Source organism: Pseudochaenichthys georgianus, chromosome 11 (assembly GCF_902827115.2).
Source record: "Pseudochaenichthys georgianus chromosome 11, fPseGeo1.2, whole genome shotgun sequence".
Classification (NCBI taxonomy): domain Eukaryota; kingdom Metazoa; phylum Chordata; class Actinopteri; order Perciformes; family Channichthyidae; genus Pseudochaenichthys; species Pseudochaenichthys georgianus.
Window position 1 is genome coordinate 33,018,909 of NC_047513.1, and position 25,984 is coordinate 33,044,892.

At 42.2% G+C, this 25,984-nt stretch overlaps 1 pseudogene; it reads right to left on the reverse strand.

The window, feature by feature from the left end:
- Window positions 1-5,082: 5,082 nt before the first annotated feature.
- On the reverse strand, window positions 5,083-24,280 carry LOC117454903 (transcription factor E2F3-like; annotated as a pseudogene).
- Between the last annotated feature and the right edge of the window lie 1,704 nt (window positions 24,281-25,984).

Below are 25,984 nucleotides of genomic sequence, written 5' to 3' on the forward strand. Positions count from 1 at the left end.
TGACGGGGGAAAGCACTCTAAAGAAATGAAACACTATTGAGCGGCTGATTGGCTGATTGACAGCCATATTGACTGATGTTTAACTGCGGCCCCCTGGGAAGGGACGGGTCTGACGTCAGGACTAATCCAATGCGACCCGATTCAATATTCACTTTGTTGTTGTTTTTCATCTGCAAATCTTTCTGTGGCACAGAGGACCGACACACAACAGACACACACAACAGACACACACATGAACCAATACTAGCAGTGATCCAGTGACTCTATGAACCCAGTGTGTGTGTGTGTGTGTGTGTGTGTGTGTGTGTGTGTGTGGTGTGTGTGTGTGTGTGTGTGTGTGGTGTGTGTGTGTGTGTGTGTGTGTGTGTGTGTGTGTTGTGTGTGTGTGTGTGTGTGTGTGTGTGGGGTTGACTGGGTTTAAAGGTTTTTTCGAGGTACAACACTGCCATCTACAGGCGAGTGTGTGAACTGCAGTCTGCCAACAGATTACATCATCGTGGTGAGGGCACTGATGTGTTTTCTAACATGCTGAGAATCAGACAAAGAGAAGCAAGGATGGAGAGAGTTGTATTCTACACATGGAAGATATAAGAGAAACTTTTAATAAAGTGTATTTGGACTTAATCTGATTAAACCGTGGATTCATTTCTGATTTTTTACACATTTTAATGAATGGGAGAACATATCGGAATAATCAAAATAAGTCGAAAAATGACTTCTGCTGAAAACTATTTCTCCAGATGTCATCTTTGATATTTAATATGAATATAAGCACAATAACGATATAACAATACACCATCATTCATCATAACTATCCTCAATAGTCCACAAGTATGTAAATTAATTATAATCAGGTCAGCCGAACCGGTGATGTCATCGAAACTGCTTCCTCTGCTGTTGCTTCAGATTACATGTTTTTCTCCAAAGATTGCGTACACTTCGATACCATAGACTTGCCCACAGCACTGATCTGAGTTTAGGTATCGAGTCCAAGTATACATCGACATATTGACTGGATGGACCCAACGACCTTCTGATTGGTGCTGCATTCACAGTAAGTGTAAGTGTTAAGTTATAGACAGACGTTTATCCATTAGAAGTTAGACCTGATCAAATGTTTCAGAATGTAATTCACTATCAATAAAGCTTTGGGTTTCAACAAGAGTGTTAAGGCCATTTTTTGTGTTGATTGTTGAATTAATTTAAGTCTTAATATGTTCTTTCTATTTAGGAATTTGTATTAAATTAGATATTCTGAGAATAGTCTTCAGCACTGAATCGATAGTCGTCAGTTGGCACAGTTTTAAATATCTTAGGCAAGGAAAGTTTATTTATATACGATACGATACGATGGAAGATATAAGAGAAACCTTTTTTTATAGCACTTTTCCACACAAGGCAATTCAAAGTGCTTTACAAAAAACGAAAGACATTCAGAAAATGGCATTTAAAATCAGTCATTAAAAAGAAAAGCTAATAAAAGATTAAAAGAAAAAGTACATGGATAAAAGTTACAGTGCAGTTTAAGATGTGAATAGTTCAATTAAAAGCAGCGACAAAAAGAAAAGTCTTCTTGCTGGATTTAAAAGTAGTCAGAGTTGCAGCGGACCTGCAGGTTTCTGGGAGTTTGTTCCAGATATCTGGAGCATAATAACTGAACGCTGCTTCTCCAGGTTTAGTTCTGACTCTGGGGACAGAAAGCTGACCAGTCCCTGAAGACCTGACTCTGGGGACAGAAAGCTGACCAGTCCCTGAAGACCTGAGAGATCTGACTCTGGGGACAGGAAGCTGACCAGTCCCTGAAGACCTGACTCTGGGGACAGGAAGCTGACCAGTCCCTGAAGACCTGAGAGTTCTGGATGCTTCATAGTTTAGCAGATCAGAAATGTATTTTGGGCCTAAACCATTCAGTGCTTTATAAACCAGCAGCAGTATTTAGAAATCTATTCTTTGACACACGTCTTACAAGAATGAGCCACGACAAACTGCTCTAATCAAGACGTTATGTTCCAGAACTGAAATGAAAACCTACATGTGGGCGAAGAGACACTTTCAGCCCCACTGAGTGTCTTTCGTCAAAACCACGTGACGACTAATACAGAGAAAAGCAGATTCCCAGAAAGAGATGGGACACACTTTGACACAGTTTCTAAAACATCACAGAGGGGTTCGCTCAGGTTCTGTGGGATCACACTGCCCCCTAGTGGTGACATCAGGTATTGCAATAACCAGAATAGATAAATGTTGTTTTTTCGTTTTTTCATGAAATGTCTCAAACAAATCATGCAGCTGTGTTTCCACTGCACCATGGATGTATTATTTATTTATACATCATTTAGAATCAGTAATATTTGTGTGACACGGATTCAAAACCTCTCTTAAAGAGCACCTTCGGGGAGAGCATTGCAAAACTGGCCCCGGTAACGGTACAAATCTCAACCCGTCGTCCAATGGACAGCTTCCCCCCCCCCATCTATGTATATACTCGCATTTTAGACTATGTTACTAACTGTATATCTGTAGACTTGGTATGTCTTCAATGTCCGGTTAGGATGTATTAGAACGAAATCTAAAATGAAAATTGTAAATAAGCAATCTGTATGTCTTATATGTCTTATATGATATGATGAATTGGAAATGGGGGACCCTGATGTAAACAAGACGAAAGTCTTTCTCTGGTCTGCATCCCCTTAATTGTATTTTTTGAGCTGTACTGTACCCAATATACAAGCTGTTAATACACTTTTCAATCAATCAATCATTCATTTTGTATAATAATTTCATGTTAAAGGTCCCACGTCACGGCCATTTCTACTGATCATAATTACATTGTTGAGGTCCACTAAAATAAATGTATATTGTGCAATGTTCTCTCTCCGTCCTAAAGGGCTTGTTGGAGCTCCTGCCCCCCCCCCCTCCCCTCCCTGTGAGCCCAGTGGCCGTCTGCGAGACAGCGAGACCCAGCACGAACACACACCCGCAGCCTGGCTGGGTGTGTGTGTGTGCCCAGGCTGAGTTCCGCAGTGTCTCGCTGATCCCACACCAGTGAGCCAGTTCAGTGTCCCGCTCCTCGCAGCAGCGAGCCTCGCAACGTCCCACCGAGTGTGTGTGTGTGTGTGTGTGTGTGTGTGTGTGTGTGTGGTGTGTGTGTGTGTGTGTGTGTGTGTGTGAGGAAGTCCGTGGATTGGTCCAAACGTAACGGCTCTGCGGACGTAACGTAACTATACCCGAAATACGTCACTAAACCCAAGAAGCAAACAATGGAGAAAGATAAATGTCCATCGAGGCGTTCTGGGGCAGCAGACAGGTCTTCTCTGTGTTAGAGCTCTACTCGCTACAGGGTGCACTTTGAGGGTGTGTGACTGCAGACCGCTCACATGCAGAGAAACCTTCATAACACGAGGGGACGGGTGATAACCGGAAGAGCATGACATGGGACCTTTAAATCTTTGTATTGTTTTTTACATCCGAAATAAATCTAATCAAATCTAAATAATATAGGAAGTCATTGGACTTTGTTTTGCATTGGGTACCATCAAATTCCATTGGCCTAACCCAGGGGTCGGCAACCCGCGGCCCTTTAAGCCCTCTGCTCTGGCTCCCTTGAGCTTGGACAAAAATAAGATGGAAATAAAATAAAAGTATTTGTAGGACTATTTATATTTTCTTGCGTGGTTGAAAATGTTTCGTATTTTGAGGTGATACCGTGACACAAATAAAACAGTTTTAATTAGGTCAACTCAAATATGCATCACATCCTGCTCCGGTCCCGCGCCAGCGCCTTTTCTTGCAGGCGAATAACCTGACCTCCGGCTCGATGAGCGAACTATGGATACATCAAAGAAAAGAAAAGTACCGCAGGAACACAGAGGGTTTAATTCTGCATGGACAGAGTTATCTGCTTCACAGCAAACGATGCTGGCTTACCGGGATGTCTGATATGTGGAGAGAAGTTGTCAACGGTGCTGCAGCCTTTACGTATCGAGGAGAAAGACGGGAGAGGAAGACAGCTGACGACCTTCAGTCATAATTCAATGTCATTTATTTCAGAAAACACTCGTTACATTCCATGGAATGCTCTTAACGTCTCGATAGCAATGAATATCTGAAATGCTTTGACAATAAATCCATTAAAACATCTTCTGTGGAAGCCGTGGCGCTGTAAAAAGCACGACCAATCATCGGAGCCGGCTAAAGTAACTGGATGGCCTACCTGCCTGTCAGCCTTCCATCAGGGCACAAACTTACCTCGTGCCCTCATTGGTCATGTTCGTGTGTGTTGGGGGAGGGGCTCTGTGAGGAAGTGGCAGATTTTTTCCGGTTGTGTATTTTCAAAATTCTAGCGATCTCGAGCCGGTTTCTCAAACTTACCTACCCCACCTTTAACTCTTTTTAGGGCGAAGCTATACGTTTTATTTATTTCAAAGTGGGCCCATTTTAATTATATTCATTCCTTCAAATGTGCAGAGGACTCCAAGTGCTGCGTTTCATTTATTTTAAAGTAGGCCTGTGTATTATTTGTAATTCTCCTTATAGGAGTTCTTCGTTTCTTATTAGGAAGTTAACAGCTGTATATAATGTAATAAATAATAAATGATATAATGATAAATACAACTTTATAAGCTATCAAAATCAGATTTAAAGTTATTTTTAAGATTACTGCATGCATGTAAATCGTGTTGTAATATTATATTGATTCTTTGAAGACTAGATCGACAGATATCTGCCGAGATACAAATCCAATAGCTGGTCCACCTTAAAAGAGCCTGGGTTGTCACTTTGGGGAAAAGCCTGTTTAATTAATTTAGTGAAAGCCGTTTGGGCATTTAATTAATAATTCAGTACTTGGTACGTCTTGCTCTAAAATGGGAGCTAATGGACGGTGGAATTGAACCACTCATGACAGGCCACACACTCGGGCGTCATGTTACACACCGTGTGTATTATTCCAGGGAACAAAGACACGGAGAAAACATCACTAACATAGGATCAGTATCAGCAGATCGCTCCAGTTCAGGTTTTGGAATCGATTATCAGAAAGAAAAAGTTGCATCTCATGCAGCCGAGTCAAGACAAGACATGTGGGTTCTTAAACGCTTTTAATCAACACTTCTTGACACTAAATTCCAAACGATCAGTGTGTGTTGTGAAGGCTTCGATGTGACCACAACACAAAATGTCCTTTTAAAAAAAAAAGTATACCAGGGACCGGTCAAAGGTCAAGAAATAGTCCCGTGTTGAGACGGCGATGCTCAGATTCTGCTGAAGGACACTTATTGACTTCCCGAGTCCTGAAGTCAACGAGGAGGGTATAAGATATCTCCTCCACGTACCCGAGTGTCAGTAAATCACATCGTCCAGGATGTACATGTCGTTCTTTTATATTTCCTCCACGATATCCCGGTCTCCAAAATGACTTGACTTCCAGATCAGCTGTTCACAGAATGGGCACATCCATGGGCAAATGGTCCAGTTCAAAGGAAGAGAAGAGGTCAGTGATGCCCTCCTCCTCCTCGTTCAGACTCAGGATGTACTCCCCCCCGTCAACGGAGAACGCTGAGGGGGGGGCGAGGGTCACAAAACTCTGGGATTGGAGGGAGGTTTGCATGGGGGAGACGGGTGAGGCTGCAGGTGGGTTTAGGGTCGGTCCGGGCGGCGTGTTGGAGGTATTATCGAGTCCCGAGGTACGGTTATCTTTGTCTGGAAAGGGGGTATGGGAGGAGAGCAAAGAGAGCGGTGAATGTTTAAATGCGCAAAGCAAGTCTGAGCAGACTACAAAGTAAATACAGAAACCCAAACCCTCTACAACCTTTGTTCACATGGCTTTTAAGTCACTCTTTTCTGATGGCCTTATTTCCTTTAATAGCATTCCCTGAGCGGAGCAAGGCACGCTTATTTATACAGCACCTTTCAACACAAGGCAATTCAAAGTGCTTTACACAAAAGGACATGAGTGGCAAGTAAATACAGTATCGGAAACCCTCTCTACTCGACACAACCTTTGTTCACATCGCTTTTAAAATCACTCTTTTCTGATGGCCTTATTTCCATTTAAAGCATTTTCTGTCAAATTTAAGTTGTTTAAAAACATTCACATTTGAGATGTTACGCTCCATACACTCCCTCAGTTCTGTGCTTTACCTGCCGTTATTCCTGCTTTTCTATATTAGAGTACCCTTCACCTTTAAAAAGGCACCATTTTCATCATATAGACCTGGGGTCGGCAACAGGAGGACCCGGACCTATACGGACCCGGACCTATAATCAATACATTAATAGGGGAATTCAATTTAGACGGGGCTATTCTATTTTAACCGCCGCCGACAGGGGGCGAAAGAGACGAGCGAGTGATACAGGGAGAGAAACACAGAAGAAGAGACGAGCGAACGATACAGGGAGAGAAGCACAGAAGAAGAGACGAGCGAGCGATACAGGGAGAGAAGCACAGAAGAAGAGACGAGCGAGCGATACAGGGAGAGAAGCACAGAAGAAGAGACGAGCGAGCGATACAGGGAGAGAAACACAGAAGAAGAGAGGAGAGAGAGATACAGGGAGAGAAGCACAGAAGAGAGACGATCGAGTGATACAGGGAGGAGAAACACAGAAGAAGAGACGAGCGAGCGATACAGGGAGAGAAACACAGAAAGAAGAGAACGAGCGAGCAGATACAGGGAGGAGAAACACAGAAGAAGGAGACGATCGAGCGATAAGGGAGAGAAACACAGGAAGAAGAGAGGAGATGAGAGTATACAGGGGAGAGAAGCCACAGAATAAAGACGACGAGCGAGTGAGACAGGGAGAGAAACACAGAAGAAGAGATCGAGCCGAGTGAGTACAGGGAGAGAAACGCAGAAGAGACGTAGCGAGCGATCCAGGGAGAGAAAACACAAAAGAAGAGAAACACAGAAGACGTAGACGATGGCGAGCGATACAGGGGAGAGATAACGCAGGAAGAAGAGACGATATAATGCGAGCGATACAGGGAGAGAAACGCAGGAAGAGAGACGAGTGCGAGCGATACAGGGAGAGAAGCGCAGGAAAGAAGAGACGAGCGTAGCGATACAGGGAGAGAAACACAGAAGAAGAGACGAGCGAGCGATACGGGAGAGAAACACAGAAGAGAGAGGAGAGAGAGATACAGGGAGAGAAGGCACCAGAAGAAGAGACGAGCGAGTGATACAGGGAGAGAAAAACAGAAGAAGAGAACGAGCGAGCGATACAGGGAGAGAAACACAGAAGAAGAGACGAGCGAGCGATACAGGGGGAGATGAAACACAGAAGAAGAGACGAGCGAGCGATACAGGGAGAGGAACACAGAAGAAGAGAGAAGAGAGAGATACAGGGAGAGAAAGCACAGAATAAGAGACGAGCGAGTGATACAGGAGAGAAACAACAGAAGAAGAGACGAGCGAGTGATACAGGGAGAGAAACGCAGAGAAGAGACGAGCGAGCGATACAGGGAGAGAAACACAAAGAATAGAAACACAGAAGAAGAGAACGATGCGAGTCGATACAGGGAGAGAAAACGCAGAAGAAGAGACGAGCGAGCGATACAGGAGAGAAGCGCAGAAGAAGAGACGAGCGAGACGATACAGGGAGAGAAGCGCAGAAGAAGAGACGAGCGAGTGATACAGGGAGAGAAACACAGAAGAAGAGACGAGAGCACTGCAGAGAGAAGCGGAGAGGAGAGTGAACAGGCGTGTTGGCGGCAGAGCAAATAATTCCACATGGCGCTCTCCAAGAAGAGGAACGTGGACGTTGAGAACAGAGCTTTTTAACCCTGAGTGGTACTCGTTCGTGTTCATCCGGCCCACTGGGAGCTCAGAACCAGTTGTGTCTCATTTGTTCAGAGACCGTGGGCGCTCATTAAAAGAGACAACACGCCACGATGAGACAAAACACAAAGGAGTTTGAACAAACATTCCCTCTCAAGTCAGAACTGAGGTCACAACAAGCAGTCTCAGAGCCCGATATGATCAGACCACCAGGATCAAATGAAAACTAAATACGGTTCCAGCACAGGCTAACCGAGGCTAACCAATGAGCTAACCCAGGCTAACCAATGAGCTAACCAATGAGCTAACCCAGGCTAACCAATGAGCTAACCCAGGCTAACCAATGAGCTAACCCAGGCTAACCAATGAGCTAACCCAGGCTAACCAATGAGCTAACCCAGGCTAACCAATGAGCTAACCCAGGCTAACCAATGAGCTAACCCAGGCTAACCAATGAGCTAACCCAGGCTAACCAATGAGCTAACCGAGGCTAACCAATGAGCTTACCCAGGCTAACCAATTAGCTAACCCAGGCTAACCAATGAGCTAACCCAGGCTAACCAATGAGCTAACCGAGGCTAACCAATAAGCTAACCCAGGCTAACCAATGAGCTAACCCAGGCTAACCAATGAGCTAACCCAGGCTAACTAATGAGCTAACCGAGGCTAACCAATGAGCACCTGCATGTGTGTGAGAATGGCCCTGACACCATTTCAGCCCAGATCTAATCTCCTGGCAGGACAATAAGCTCCAGCTCAATTCTCGCTCTGAATGAAAAAGTGAGAGAGGGACTGCATATAAGAGGGAAAGAAAGAGAAACTTTAAACTGTTCAGCTGTTATGATGTAAAGACTGATATGTTCTATAATCGTCTGAAACTGTTGAGTCATGATGTGAAACGGTTACAAAGAAAAAGGGAAACTCAAGGTGCTGCTACACTTTATTTTATTTATCTAAAATTAAGCACTTTTAAGATGCACATATTTTCAAAAGCTATTTCATTTATTTTCTCCATTTTATTTTTAAATGCAGCCGAGAGGAACATTACACACATCCACAGTGTTTAGCTGTGTATCTGTAGAGTTCAATGTTAACTGACAATAAATATTGTTGTTTTTGAATGTTACTTTCGTATTGATTGGCAGTCAGCTGTTGATTACATGCAGACGCTGATAAAGCTGCAGCTACTTCAGTACATATCACACTCATTCATAAAGCAACTTAGACATTTTGATGTTCCGGACCTTTGCATGGGACATTTTCTCTAACTGGACCTCGTTGAATTTGAGTTGAATACGATACGTTTGCACAGATGCCCTGAAACCAGTGGTTTTCAAACTGTGGGTCGCGATCCCTGGTGGGTCAGAGGAGGTACTGCAGGGGGGTGCTCGGAAAGAAATTGTAAACAAACACTGCTCGAAGATATCTCATTGGTCAGAGAGCTGTGGGCATACTGCTGCCTTTCGCAACATCCTACTTGTGTGAGAGGCTGTTCTGCTGTTGCTGCCATCAAAACGAAATACAGATCAAAGCTGAACATTGAGAATGAACGGAGAGTGGCGGTCTCAAAATAAAATACCTTGAATTTAAAAATCTACTCCGGGAAGAAGGCCTACTAGTTTTAATTAGTGCTTGTAATTAATCTATTACAAGCACTTTTGTTCATGTGTAATCCATAATAAAATATACAATTATAGTTGTATCTTCTTATTATTAGCAGAGAACATGTAATGTTTTTACAACAATATACAATTAATGCTACCAATATAGATGGGAACCGGGGGGGGGGGAGGGCATTTCCAATTACCCAAGGGGGCCCGCCTGAAAAAGTTTGGGAACCACTGCCTTAAACCGTTAAACCGTTAAAAAGGCTCACACTGCCTCCTAGTGGTTACATATATATTGCAATAACCAGAACCGACTCAACTGGAGGTGAAATAGTATGTTAAATCTGCAGAACAGTAAATACATATTTAATACATTTGCACAGATTATTCCAGTCTTTTAAGCCTTTAAAAAAAAGCCAGATGAGGAAAGAGTTTTAAGTACAATCTCTCAGATGTGTGTTGGCATTTAGTTTGCATCCATCATTGTTTTATGTAATCCTTCTCCATCGCCACTCGCAGCCGTTTGCTGAGGTGAGCTCTGCGTGAAACATCTTCAAATATATCCCTCGCACGTTCGGCTCATGCATCTAAATCAAGGACTTCTGGCTTTTCACTCATTTCAACCTGCGGCGATAGCAGAGTTCCCGTTGCCCGGCAACACGTCCGTTAAAGTTTAAATCTTCCGGATTTTAAAAGTGCCGGTCAAAGGTCTTCTTTGTTATTTATTGAGCTTTCAAACTAATTGATGATTTGATATTAAACAAACTAATTATAGTGGATTAACTACATTATTCAAAAGTAGTTACGGTAGTTTGAGAGGCAATTAAAATAGCTACGTGTGATATTCAACCTGAAGTGTGTGTGTGTGTCCGCTCACCGGCTGATCTCTCTCTCGTCAGATTTTACTCATATCCATATCGATCAGATCCAGCTAGTTCTAGCTAATGATAGGACTACCTGCTTATCAAAAGACACCTCAACAATAAGCGTCGCTATGCAACCGGGTGAGGCCGCAAAGTGTAGCGCAGCATTATGCATTTGTTTACATGCCCGCCGGAACCCCGAGGCATTACCAACAGATCAACGCACAATCAACCCATCCAGGACATCTTTCTCTCCACATTAAGTGTTAGACATTAGAGTTGACTCTTCTTGTCTGTCACATAAGTGGCGCAACTGAAGCGGTATTGCGCTAAGGGGAAATTATTTTGACCGGACACCTTGACCGGAGAGATTTAGATTTGCCGGTCTTCAGCATATTTTACCGGTCATAGTCCGGTAATTAGCGGCTAACGGGAACTCTGGGCGATAGACCAGTTCCCTCTTTCCCTCTCAAAAGCAGAGGCTTGAAAATTGATGGAATTGCCATGATAGCTTTCACAATGGGATCATGACTGTTCTTTTTGTAGTCTCCTGCCTCCTTAAAGGCGGGGGTCGGTAATTAACTTCAGAAACACTTCTTCCATGGAATGCTCTTAACGTCCCGATAGCAATGAATATATGAAATGCTTTGACAATAAATACATTAAAATATTTCATCTGTGGAAGCCGTGGCGCTGTAAAAGCACGACCAATCATCCTACCTGCCTGTCAGCCTTCCATCTGGCCACAGATTATCTGCACATTGGTCATGTGCGCGTTCGTGTTGGAGGCGGGGCTCTGAGAGGAAGTCTGAAGGAAGAAGGAGATCGGCTGCGTACTTTCCAGTCTGAGCGCGCTCGAGCTGGTTTCTCCATTCTTACCTACCTACCTTTAAGAGTCTTAACTGCTTTTTACACCACGTCTCCTCCTGTGGGATGTAAGGTCATAACCAGTTGGACTTAAATATACCCTTATTATTATTATTATTATGAGGGTTCGTAGTGTCGAATTCTAAGATTTAGATTTGTGTTTTTTTTTACAATTTCTATTCATTTCCATGTTCTTCTTCTTCATGTGTCTTCTGTAAACTAACTTCCACATCAAACGCTTTTATGGTCATTATTCGTGGTCGTCTTTTTCTCCCCCTCGAAAAGTCAATCGAACATAAAGAAAACGGTCCTGATTTGACCAATGGACATGTCTCTCGGTGGCAACATTTTAGAGATGGACGACGGGATGTTAAAGTGCCCGACTCACCTTTGGAAGACACCTGGACGAAAGGTGAGCAAGGCACGAAGGGGGTGGAGGTCTTTCCGTTAGAGGAGGAGTGAAAGTAGTTCCCCGTGGCCCCCAACGGAGGGAGTTTTCAGAGCAGAAGGAACGCCCTCGATGGGACCCTGAGTGCTGCTGAGGTGAACCTGCAGACTCTGAGGAGAAGGAAAACAAAGGGCTTTTATTAAAGATCTCCCGTCATACTATTTTTAAGAAATATATTATATATATCTCAGATGTATACAAACTAGGGCTGTCAAACAATTACATTTTTAATCAGATTAATCACCATTCGAACTATGTCCAAAATATGCCATGTATTTATGTATATTGTTGGGAATGGAAAGATAAATGAAAGAAGGCGGATATATCCATTTAACACAGTATCTATGTTTATTATAACATTTGTCTGCATGTCAAAATGAAAGACAGCCCACACACCTATCAATCATCAAACCGTGGCGTCTTCATTCATTACGTGTTGATTTCTATCAACGGGGAGTACTTCAGGAAAGTCGACAGAGGGGGGGGGGGGGGGGGGGGGCTAGTGGAGTACTTCAGGAAAGTCGACAGAGGGGGGGGGGGGGGGGGGGCTAGTGGAGTACTTCAGGAAAGTCGACAGAGGGGGGGGGGCTAGTGGAGTACTTCGTGACCACAGAGTGTGAACGTTGTGATCAGCTGTTTCAGCGCAGTTCTCCAGTGAAGGGGGGAGTCTCCCTCCGCAGCCGGTTGGCGTAGTTTTGGCACAGTTCCGTTGTTCAGACCGACGTTAACAGCAGCCTGTCTGTGCACACGGAGACCGACTCTGTCGTCCGGTGATCTAACCGCCTTCTGGAAAAGCTTCACAAGTACGTCAGATTACGCACATAACCTGCGTACCAGTTATGTGCACCCCTGTACTACAGCAAAAGTATTCTCCGTCGGGACTTCCTGCAACAACACCACGCCGTTATCTTGATTCTGATTGGCCAGAAGACATTATCAAAGATGTTCTATTGAGAAGACGTTTTCAAAACCGTTTCTGGTCTTCGGTATTTCCAGACGAGTGGCTACTGAAATCAGTCTTACTAACTGCTGTCTGTGCAAGTTACTCCGCACGAGTTGGCAGACTTTATTTTGCTTACTTTAACATCATGTCTCATGGTGGGGCTAAGCCATTTCAGGGTATGGGTGCAGCCTACCCCAGCCATACCCTGGCGCTGGTGGCACGTATGGGGCGGGCCATTCTGCGCGTTAAATGCGTTAAATATTTTAACGCAATTAATTCAACAAATTAATTACCGCCGTTAACGCGATAATTTTGACAGCGTTAATACAAATATATAAAAAACATGTCTCTGGAGTGTTTTGCTCAAAATAACAAACAGAAAAGTACTAAAAATGTAGTTTTATGTTAAAAAATCTCCCTGGTCCCCGGCTTGAGCTTCAGCCTCAGGATCCATGTATCTGGGATCCTCTCTGAAGGGAAGGAGTCCTCACATACAGAGACTAGTTCCTGAGCAGTGTCCTTTACATGCTGATATCAAGAGAGGGAGTCACACAGTCACAAGATGGAGGAGTAGAAAGCAGTATCAATGTTTACTTCAGATTAGCTCCACGTCAGAAATGAGCATGCTTGATGTCTCTCTCCATAGAGGCTGAGTCATCATGTTCATCACAGAGCTATCATCTGCCTCAAACAGTCCTGATGCTCTTCTAGGTAATCAAGCATCCTGTCATGTTCACAGCTACAGTTGATACCTCTGTTAGCATGCTACTCTCATGTTGGAAGAGGACACTCAGGATGTTCCCAACATGTTATTAAGAACAGACGCATGTAATGGAGTGCTTGTGTTGATGCGTGTACCTCCTCTGGGTGGGGAACCTCCAGTTTCGTCTCAGCTGGAGCTCTGATCACGATCACAGTCTGCTCCTTCAGGCTGGGAATCTGTTGGACGTCCTCGTAGGTCAGATAGGCAAACGTGGTCCTCGAGGTTAAGAAACATAGTGGACATAGTGGACTGGAGGATGTACCCCCTTTGTACCCCCTTTGAAACATCTTCTCAGCCAAGCACCCCCTGACCACCCCCAACATTTTTGATAGAAAAAACCTATATAAATAATTAAAATATCATCAGTGTGTCCTTTATTAACTTATGCATGAAAAAAATACCACATTTCTAAAAACAGATTTTTCCAAGGAGTTTTTCAATTGAAGTGAATCGAAATGATATATTATGAAAAACTATAAAATGCAATACACACATTTGAAATGTTTTCTTTTTGTCGCTGCTTTTAATTGAACTATTCATATCTTAAACTGCACTGTAACTTTTATCCAAGTATTTTTCCTTTTAATGTTTATTTTATTAGCTTTTCTTTTTTAATGCTTAATGTCTTTCATTTTTTGTAAAGCACTTTGAATTGCCTTGCGTTGAAAAGTGGTATATAAATAAACTTGCCTTGCTTAAGATTATTTTTGTAATCATGCATGCTATTTTTTTAATTAACTTTCATTTTTTTTTTTAAATCTCACGTACCCCCTGCAGTACCCCAACGTACCCCTAGGGGTCCACGTACCCCCATTTGAGAACCACTGCACTAAATAACTATATACAACATGAACATAACAGAAAACAGATGAGAGTAACGTAGGTGAAATGAGAGCACAGTAAAAACAAAGCAAAAATATTTGTATTTACTTGCACATCTCAAAACATTCTCTTGCACTATTTTATTTCTATTTTATTTCCTTCACTATTTGTATTGGTTTATTTGTCTTCTATATATTCATGTTGCTCTGCTGGGACTTCAGATATTCATTGCCATATCTACACTGTAGCTAATGCGCACAATATCCGTTTTCTTTTTATTATTAAAAAAGATTCTGGTGACAATAAAGCCTTGAATCTGAATTAAAAGTTGTTGACAAAGCTAGTAGTGATAGATGACGAAAGGTCGGGCTGCACGATATGTCGTGACGATAATCGTGTTTTTTTAGGACGTGCGATATTAAGTAGGCTAATTAACTCAAACGCGTCATGTTGCAATTCTTTCGCTGCTTTCTACAAAAGGAAAACTCGCCCGGCTCTCGTGATCCGATCAGCTCGTTGCTCTGATAACTTAAGATCCAGAAGTCCGAGACTAAAATCCTTCATCCGGTTAAATATCGTTAAAAAAAAATTGTCTAGCGTTCAAGTTCAAGAAAGGACGGTTTGTCTCGTCTTCAATTCCTGTATTTTTTCATATCGCAGGGGAAGAAAATATCGCAATGTCAGTTTTTTCCAATATCGTGCAGCCCTAACTAAAGGTCACATTGGGTTACAACTACAACAACAACAACAACAACAAAAGGAAGCTGAATTGAAATGCAGAGGATATTTCTGAGTGCTCTGGTCCTCATAGAGCCGGTGAACCTGCCTCCTGCAGCTGAGGATCAACTCGTCCAGGATCCTCTCCTGCTCCACCAGATCCTTCAGCTCCACATCTGCTGCCGCGTTCACCTCACCCCCCCTACACACACACACACACACACACACACACATCAGTACAGACACACACACATCAGTCCAGAAACACACACACACATCAGTACAGAAACACACACACATCAGTACAGACACACACACATCAGTCCAGAAACACACACACACATCAGTACAGAAACACACACACATCAGTACAGACACACACATCAGTCAAGAAACACACACACACACATCAGTACAGAAACACACATCAGTACAGACACACACACACACACACACACACACACACACACACACACACACATCAGTACAGAAACACACACGCACATCAGTCCAGAAACACACACACACACACACACACACACACACACACACACACATCAGTCCAGAAACACACACACACACACACACATCAGTCCAGAAACACACACACACACACATCAGTCCAGAAACACACACACACGTACAGAAACGCACACACCCACGTACAGAAAACACACACACACACACGTACAGAAACACACACACACGTACAGAAACACACACACACACGTACAGAAACACACACACACGTACAGAAACACACACACACACACGTACAGAAACACACACACACACACGTACAGAAACACACACACACGTACAGAAACACACACACACGTACAGAAACACACACACACGTACAGAAACACACACCCACGTACAGAAACACACACACCCATGTACAGAAACACACACACCCATGTAAAGAAACACACACACACCCATGTACAGAAACACACACACCCATGTAAAGAAACACACACACACACACACACACACGTACAGAAACGCACACACTCACGTACAGAAACACACACCCACGTACAGAAACACACACACACACGTACAGAAACACACACACACGTACAGAAACACACACACCCATGTACAGAAACACACACACACACACACCCACGTACAGAAACACACACCCACGTACAGAAACACACACACACGTACAGAAACACACACCCACGTACAGAAACACACACACACACACACCCACGTACAGAAACACACACACATGTACAGAAACACACATACAGAAAAACACACACACACGCACACACTGCCACTCATACTCACAACCACTCGATGTAGTTCTTGGACTTCTTCTTGATGAGCTTGATGCCCTCCAGGACGTTGGTGACGTCGTAGAGGCGTCTCTTCGGGGCGTTGAGCTCGTTGGCCACGAAGTTCAGATCCACCACGCCGTCATGAGAGCGCCTCATGATGTCTGCAAACCGCCGCGTCAACAAACCCAGAGACGTTTCAAAGCGAGATCTCTCACATATCGCCCGGCGGGCTACGGGACTGGCGGAGGGAGCTGCGGAGAGAACGGGAGACATTTGAGACGCTTCCTTTTGAAGAATCTACATAAATGGAGACCAGTTTGGAGAGCAGACGGTTACTCGATGATAAGACACACTTTCGTCTTAGCGCGACGCCATCTTCAGATATCACGTACAACACGTAACACTTCACAGCATCCGGCAACACTTCACAACATCCGGCAACACTTCACAACATCCGGTAACACTTCACAACATCCGGTAACACTTCCGGTTCTTCACAATCAAACTCCAAAGTGAACATTAAACGGAAACAGAAACAGTGCATGGAAGTTAACACGGGGGTTCCCAAACTTTGCCATATCGCATTATCGTCTGGCGGGGACCCCCCCCCCTGTTGCAATCGGTTTTAAATGATGAGTACATTATGATGAGAATATGACAAATTAATCGTACAGCTTAATACATTTTCTTAATATATATTTGTATTAATAATCAGTTATTCTTCTAAACATTTTTTGTATTCATCTTTTGTTTGTCATTCATTGTGTGTTCTGTTATAAACATTCTTAACACAATATTAAACATATTTTTAAAGCATTTTTAAAGTGATTTCTGTCTTTTTAATATTATATAATCTTGAACAGTAATATGAACAATTAACATATATTTTTAGCATTTTTGAAAGCTACGTATGCCTTAATAATATTATATATAATATTCAACAGTAATATTAACAATAAACATATTTATATTCATATATATAAACATCAATACTTTCTACATCCGTGCTCTCGTCGCTGCAGAGCGAAACATATAGCTCTCACTTGCTCCAGAAGCTGAGTAGATACTCAGTTTCACTCTCAGCGGCGGCAGCTCGATTCTGATTGGCTTGAAGGGCGGTCGTGTGATTTAAAAACAAAAAAATAAAATATGAAGAAATAAAAAATATTAAAAGATTGGCATCAAAGGAGGACACAGATTGATATGCAGTTATTTAACATCTAAAAAAAATATATGTAACTTTAAAAAAGAAAAAAATTCCCCTTTCCCCCAAACTTTGCGTGACCCCCCCGGTGCCCCCTGGCGGCCCCCCGGGGGGTCGGGGCCCCCACTTTGAAAAACACTGAGTTAACACACTTTAGGGAAAAGATATGGAAAGGAATAAAAGATAATCATCCAGCGGTTCACTGGAAATGTGGCGAGAAAAAGGGAAGTGTGCAGGTATTGAAAAACTACAAGACTACAAGTACTTAACCGTATATAATGAATAGTGGTGCTGGAAAGTGCACATACAAAAATATCTAACTCGATTTAAAGCGCGATTTCTCACAGAGACCGGCGGGACTGGGAAGGTGACATTTTTCGTTTTTATTTGAGATGCTACTTCTTAAAAGGATTTCTAAAATGGATACTCAAAGCGAGACATGTTTGGAGTCTATTTCGGTCCAGAGTGTTGACTGACAGAGAGCAAGGCTTTCAGGAAAAGTTATGGAGAGGAATAAAAGATAATCATAATCCAGCGGTTCACGGGAAATATGGCGAGAGAAAAAAGGGAAGTGGGAAACATCTGGGAGGTGATGGGTACTTCCAGAAAAACAGAAAAGAATACGTATAAATGCAACTTTGGACAACTACGAAGTACTTAACAATACACAATGAATAGTGGTGCTGGAAAGTGCACGTAACAAACCTAAATTGATTTAAAGCTGCCAGTCTTTTTGCTTCCGTACCGAGTCAAATGAGCCGAAGGTATCCTAGTCCATGAGAAGTCAAATTCAATCACTTTATTGATTCCTCTCTTATCTACTCTGGCATAGGGAGGGTTCACTGGACCATCCTTTACGGAAAAAATAGAGATAATGCCGTCCCACAATTCATTGCGTTCATCCATTGAACTGTTGCGTGTCAAAACATTTTATTTCTTTATTTAAACAGATAAAAGCATTGAGATAGAATCTCATTTGCAATGCTGACCTGGCCAAGAAGGCAGCAACGTTACACATAACACAAACATATAAAATACAGAGAACATAACTAAGTAAACAAAAGACGAAAAGCAGTCACTACATTGAGCACATTAGGACAGTAAGAAAGGTACTACTCATTACTGCAAGAGCAGCTGGAGGTAAGGACCTCAGACAACTTCAATTTAAAACAGGCTATTGAGACAAGTGCCCTCAGTTTGAGGCGGGATTGAAGGTCATTCCAAGACCAAGGACCAAAATGAAAAAGACTCCTTTCTCCAGCCTCAGTCCGCACGGCAGGAACCTGGACCCGTATCCAGGCTCTGGGTCTGAGGCTGTGAGAGTCACAAACTGGGGCAAATCTGGCACATATGTAGAGTGGAAGCTTTCCTAAAATGGCTTTATACATTAATAAAAACCAAGGCTGCATCCTACGCATACTACGTGAGGACCATCCAGTTAGGCTATACAGCTTGCATCTGATATATAACGCAGCGCAGCGTGGGAGAGTGGGTCAAGTTGGGCCAAACAGTGGGACAGGCAAATCTATAGATGGTATCTATTTAAGTCTGTAAAGGAAGCCAAGAGTGAATTTCAATTTCTTTGTTAGAACTTCAAAGTGGTGTTTGAAGTTCAGATTTCTGTCCAACCAAAAGCCCAGATATTTGTATGTATCGACAAACTCAACGGAGACGCCATCAAGGGTGTCAATGGAGAGGCAAGAGGACGCTGACTTGGGAGCAAAAAGCATTGCTTTGGTTTTCTTACTGTTCAAAAGCAGTTTGGAATCAAGACGTGCGTGCTGCAGCGTGATGACATCAGATTTAAAATTGGAAACGGCCATCTCCAGAGAAGGAGCACATGAGTATACAATAGTGTCACCAGCATATTGCATCTGATTGCAAATATTGTTTACATATAATAAAAAGAGCAAAGGCCCCAAAATAGAGCCCTGTGGAACTCCCTTCTCCAAGGTGACAGGGTCAGAGACAGTACTACCCAGCCTGACGCATTGAGTACCGTCGGTTAGATAACTCTGAAACCAGCAAATGGCATTATGACCGAAACGAGACATAACATTAGACAGAATGTGGTGATCTAGTGTCGAATGCTTTGGCTAGGTCAAAACAACTGGTGTCCAATAATTACACGGCTCGATTCCTCTCCCAATTACTTCTACTACATCTTGCCTTGACCTCATGACTAGGGTTGGGTACCGAGAACCGGTTCCAACATTTCGATTCCAACGGCATCATTTAGAAATGTGAATTTCGGTTCTGCTTTTCGATGCCTGAGGAAATGTTTCTCTCCGCTCTCCGTAGCCTACTGTATGACTGCAGCGGGCGGGAAATGTAGCGTTGTACCTACACTTCCTACAGTGTAACCTGAGACCAGGGCCGGCCCGTTGCACTGGCATTATAAATGTTCGCCTAGGGCGCCAGATCTGTGGAGGCGCTGCGCTGACAGCTCTGGGAGAAAAAAAATGTTTTGACCGTTGGTGCTCATCCTAATGTTCGGCCTTGATGTAACAACATTCATAATTAAGTAAATGTAACACCCTTTTCATCCCGGTTACACGTTTCATTTGCCCTGTACGATGGGCGCTGCAAGTGATGAGAATGGGGGATGTTGGCTTATCTGGCAACCGCAGCTCACAGCCAACGTGCGAGTGAGCGTGGGAGCGAGCGAGGGAGGGTGCTGTTGTTATTAGCATCTGGTGCTAGCTGCGCTAACGGATATTAGAAGAAGATGTTTCTACAATGATGTGGAGGAGAGTCCTCTCCAGTCAGACTGAGAGGCTGATGACTTCAGCTCAGTGAGGTGAAGGACTCTGAGGGTTTAGATTTCAAATTTATGTAAACACATATTTCCAAGGCACTCCTTTATAATTATTGGGATAAAACAGGTTTGAAATCATTCCAATGTAAACTATAGGACAGTAAACCAGACCATCGTTTTAAACTGGAGATAAAAAAATATGCATAAATAAAATAGTAAAATAAGATATGAATAAGATATGGTTATGTTCACATACTTATTTAATTATTAAAATGTAAACTGATCTTTTTCATATGGGTGTTTAGAGTTGTACTAGTCTCTTGTCATTCTGCTTAAAGTACACCAGATTGAAGCATTTTACTTTAAAATGTTCAAACATTTCTTCCCGGTATGCCTGAGAGGCAGATATGCTTGTTTTTCTCAACAAGAACTGTTTTTAAATGGGGGGGGGGGGGTTAGGGTAGCTTCAGTGGTTCTCAGGGTACAGTTACATAGCAGTGAATATAAACTGATTAATGTGAATATTACTGTAAACTAACCTGTGTAAAAGTTTCTCCAATAAATGTAATTTTTTTGGTGGAAGAAGCATGTATCATTTTTTTACCCCTCAAAGAATCGGAATTGAGAACCGTTAAGAACCGGAACCGGAACAGGTTGCCAGTTAGATACCTAAAATAAGGTCTGTGGTAAACACAAGTTGAAGACATAAAGTAGGTCAGTAAATACCCCATTAGTAAATGTCCCACGCCTCCATGTGACCTAAAATGGAGGCTGCTTCTTGCCATGCTAACTTCCGGGTCGGCCTGCAAAATACGTCATTACTCACCACTCCTTAAAACTGAAAACATTTATCTTCGTATTTTTGCTTTTGTATATGCATTTTAAAATCAATTCAAATTGCTCTTTTTAACTTAAATGCAGATGCAGCATAATGGGACTTTGGCAGAATTCAAATTGAGGATGTGGCTCAGTGGGGAAGTGCGTTGATCTTCAGATCAGGGGAGCACAGGTTCAAACCCCACTGCAGTCAGCATGTCGTTGTGTCCCTCAGACACTATTTGCTCCTGTTGGGACTGCCCACAGTATCGAGTATGTAAGTCGCTTTGGGTGATAGCGTCTAACACGTTGCAAGTTGTTGGCATATGTGTTTCTCAAACTTGTTCATACCAAGGACACTTAATCAATAAAAAAACACTCGCGGACCACCTAACTTCACAAATATCCAAAATCACATCGTTTTTCTAGAACAGATTACAAATCGCCTGAAAATAGAACAAACAAGTGGCAACATGTGTGACGAAGGTGTTGCGCTGGGCTATATCATGCAATCGAAAGTGAAACTTAAGCTCGCTCCATTGCGGAGATATTCCCGCGAGAGTGCGGAAAACTTAAATTCATTTATTTATTTCAAATGTGAAATGTTACCAATATACTCGCGGGCCACTAGGGGGCGCTCACGGACCACCAATGGTAATGTCAAGTTCCCCAGGTTATTTATCATAGTAACCACAAAGTTTGAGTCATGTGACAGTTTGAGACAAAAGTACAGGTCAGTATCAACCACGTTGGTCGCAGAGGACTCGAACATTAGCTATTAATTACTAAATAAAGTGGCCGAGGCTATATACAGGACGGTCCTGCAGCGAACGTCAAATGACTATATACAGACCGGGCTATTATAGCATGCTTAAGCAAGTTTCGCGGGTGGTAATGTAGGGATAGGATTCACAGATAAATATTCTCACGACAACATTATTTTCAACGAGTTTCCCCTCAATATAAAATTGTGGCAATTAAATCTCTTTCCAATTGCTTAGCTTTTTATGCTGATTCCAGTCTTTTTTTTTTATGTTCTTTCAATCATTTTCTACTTTATATTTTCCAATGCACAATGTTTTACTTGTAAAGGATATCACTGCATACTTTAAAGACTACTCGGTTTTATTAAAACTGAAGGTTTTTTTTAAAGAATACGCCGACATTTCGTTGACGTGTAGCGATTTTGCATTGAAAGCAACACAAATCATTTATCGGCTACGCCGGCATTTTTATTTTAGAAATCGGAGAAACCGTCTTTTGAATTGTATGTAGTATGCTGTACATTTTTGTAATTTATCCTGCTGTAAACGTTAATTGTACACCAATTATATCCATATTTCTGTAGACTACATAAAAAGCCATTTCAGGGCTTCTGTGCAGGACGGTCCTGTATATAGCCATTCCCAAATAAAGTAATTAATGTAGTTAGCAGCAAAATTGCACATTTTGCAGCTAACAATTGACATGTCATGTAATGTTAAGTAATGTCAAGTTCCCGGGGTTATTTATCATAGTAATCACAAAGTTTGAGTCATGTGACAGTTTGAGACAAAAGTACAGGTCAGTATCAACCACGTTGGTCGCAGAGGACTCGAACATTAGCTATTAATTACTAAATAAAGTAATTAATGTAGTCTTACCCTTCCCTGGTGTTTGGGACAGAGGGGCCACCAGCTGTTTGGATTTGGAGGTCCTGTCTCCATCCTGGAGGTCCTGGGTTTCTCCTGCTTCCAGCTCCAGCCTTCTTTTTACCTGAAAAAAAAAATTAAATTGCAAATTTAGACAAATATCTAATTAAATCAATGGTTCCAGGGCAGTCCTTTCATTCAAAATACAGTACAAACAAGTGACTGTATTGACTTGTGACTGAACATGCATGTAGTTGGAAGCATTGTGCATGTTTCTGCGTTATAGTATATGTTTAAATATTCACCTGGAGCTGGTTAATGGTGGTTTTAAAAAGGAGTGGCATTACCTGGGACAGCAGCTAGCTTCTTTCTGCAGTGTTTAGCTAGTTGGAGCAACATTTCCCCATCCCCCTCCCCACGCTCACCAAGCCTCGCATGAGTTTGCTCGTGGACAGAATTAAAGCAGTTAATTCAGTGAGTTTCTTACCAGGGTGTTCACAGAGAAACTCGGTGCTTTAAAGCACTGTCAGCCTGTGCAGCATTAATAGCGCAAAGTGTGCAGAAAGTCTGTTCCGACCAGGCGCGGTGTGATGCCTCAAAGGTAAAATACCGGAAATACAGAAATAGAGCCATGGCTGCACTGAGTCCCTTTCAAAATAAAAAGCAGTATTTACATTAAAATTGAAATATAGGGCCGTTTTCATGGGGAAATGTATGGAGCTATATCGGGGTCATGAGTTTCGGTCATTCCAAAAAATACAATTGATTTGAAAGTTCAAGTTTTTATCCTGAACTTTGAAAAGTACAATGATGTCGCTGGTATCAGTTTGGTTTCCCACCAATCTCGGGAGTATTGTGTATAGAAAGTGTTGAGTTATATTTCTGTCTGTCACTCAGGATGCCAAACTACTCTTTGGTAAGCCCCGCCCCCCAAGCCACATAAAAAGTTTGAAGGCTGGACCACATTAATTGGATTAATACACCCTTTGCATGGCCTTAATCCAATGGGTGTCAGGTGGTAATACTATGTTGTATTAAGCAGCACAGTTCTTTTAGTCACTGGTGTTTAACCAACTACAAAACAACATCTTCCCATCACCTATAACATATGATACCTTTTTCCTTTCAAGCATTCATCTTTATTTTGAAGAACGGTTTTGCACTTCCGGTAACAACAATGGTAGCCTCCGCGTGCTTGATGTAGCTAAATTAAGTTGCATTTCAGGTTACAAATGGTGTCACTAAAATCACATACATCCTCCTCACCTAATGTCACTATTTGATAAGAAGCTAGATAACGCTTAATGTTAACCAGCTTGTAACATAATGTGAATAAAATAAGCCTATCGAAACGAGAGGGACAACCTCCGACATTTTGACTAATAAACACGACCAAATGCATGATAAAAGGGTTATGTTAAGTCTGTTAATGTCCGAAACATCTTCCAGGTTACTACGGGCAGCTGCTAAAGAATTAGATGTGTACCCACAACAACATAGCATATCAGCTTTCCATCTACTCTCCAAAACGACCCCAGATCCCCTTACAAATGCCACATGACGTACCTTAACTTGTTCCTTCTTCAATGTCTGCACTATCCCGGTTATTGTTGACAATCCGGGGGGTTGTTAGGTCATTTGGACAGTCAATCCGCTTGTGGAAAATATGTTTAATGTCCACGGTGCTAGCGATGTAGAACGAAGAAGAAGATCCGGTCGATCTATTCTCGGAACACTCCGCGTTAATATCCACCGAAAACCCGTTTCTCATCTTGTCCCGTTTTGCTTCCACTTTTATCATTTCAAACGATTCTAGAATATATATCCAGCTATTCATGTCCTTCTCATTCATTATTGTTCACAAGCTACATACATAAATATGGTTTCTAGCCGATATCTGACACGGAGAGAGGATATTACGCGCGAAATTTAAGATTTCCCGGGAATTATTTTTGAATCAGATTTGCATGTATGCTGCTATTGGCTGTCACGCTGTGTGGACCTGTGACGTAACGGCAGCCGACCAATCGCATCACAGCTACTGGATTCTTCACAAAGGACGTAGTTCGTCTGTTTTCATCATGGATGTATAATAAGAACAGTTTTCATGATTGAAATAATAATTTATAAATGTAATTATTTAATAACTAAAGTAGTTATTAAACTAAAGATAGACAAGACGGTATATGATGATCTGAACGGCTTTTTCGGGAGTGGAAAGAGATATAAAGCTGTATATTAAAGTGGAATCATCTCTTTTTGGTCAATTAAAAGTGTCGTACAAGTGACGGTGGATTAAAACATTTAGACTTTTTCTCTGCTTTAATTTCCAAACCCCTGCCTCCAGCTCTGAGCTCTCTGAGAAACTAGATCCTCAATGAACCCGCAGTGAGGTGCTTCGTCTGAAACTGTCCACCTGCTGCCTTGAAAATCCTCTTTTCATTTGTTGTATTTCTTAAATCTCTGTGACACGTTGTGGCTACAAAGAATAGCAAGCGGTGAAAGTAATATCATTTTAAAGGGACATTTATTTTGAGAAGCAGGTCAGATGAACTCAAATAATAACCTTTACAAAGTCAATCTATTATACAAATTACTTCATAATCATAGTCGTTAAAGTTGTCTTTTACAAAACAGTTAAATGAATCATAGATATTTTAAGAATGTACAAATGTGGCTTGAGGGAAATTCACACATTTATGCTGCGTGAGGAAATGGATGATTGTGGTTTGTATGACATACTTGAACCTACACTGAGAGGCACATGGGATAGTGCGCTGATCTTCAGATTATTGTAGCACCGGTTCGATCCCCACTGCAGTCAGCATGTCGTGTCCCTGGGAGACCTGTGGGGAGTGTCCACAGTACAGAATGTATGCAAGTCACTTTGGCTAAAAGTATCTATCACAAGAGACATGTAATGTATTTCCATCTGGTTGCTACGTCTCTAAAAGTGCACACGCTCCTAAATATACGCCCCAGTACAAAGTGTAGTTTCCATTTGTGTAAATACTTTGTACATTTCTCTCTGTCTGATCGATCATTGAATTGAGGTTTTTCTAAATTAATCAGGATTATGTTTTTGTTTCAAAATATCTTTCTTTTCTCTGTTTTGTACTATAATTAATTTGAGCTGAGATCCTGACGGGCTGCTTTTACCTATCGATGCCTTTCTGCTAGTATTTAGGAATGAGGGAGCTTTTTTCTCTTAGCTTTGTAAACTAGACGTTGCTCTGATATTTAACTTGTTTTGTACTTTTGTTTTCTCATTAATAAAGTCCCGAAATTCCAAATATCTGAGTTCTTTGTGATTTTACTTGTATGATTACACGGACAGCTATGAATATTGTAGTCACATTTTGTTTGTGCTCTCATTCTTACCATGATGTTCAGTTTACTGACGTACTCTGTTCTGAAGACTCGCTTTGACTGAAATAATAGTTTGAAAAACAGACCTTCAAATTGGCAACTTGTG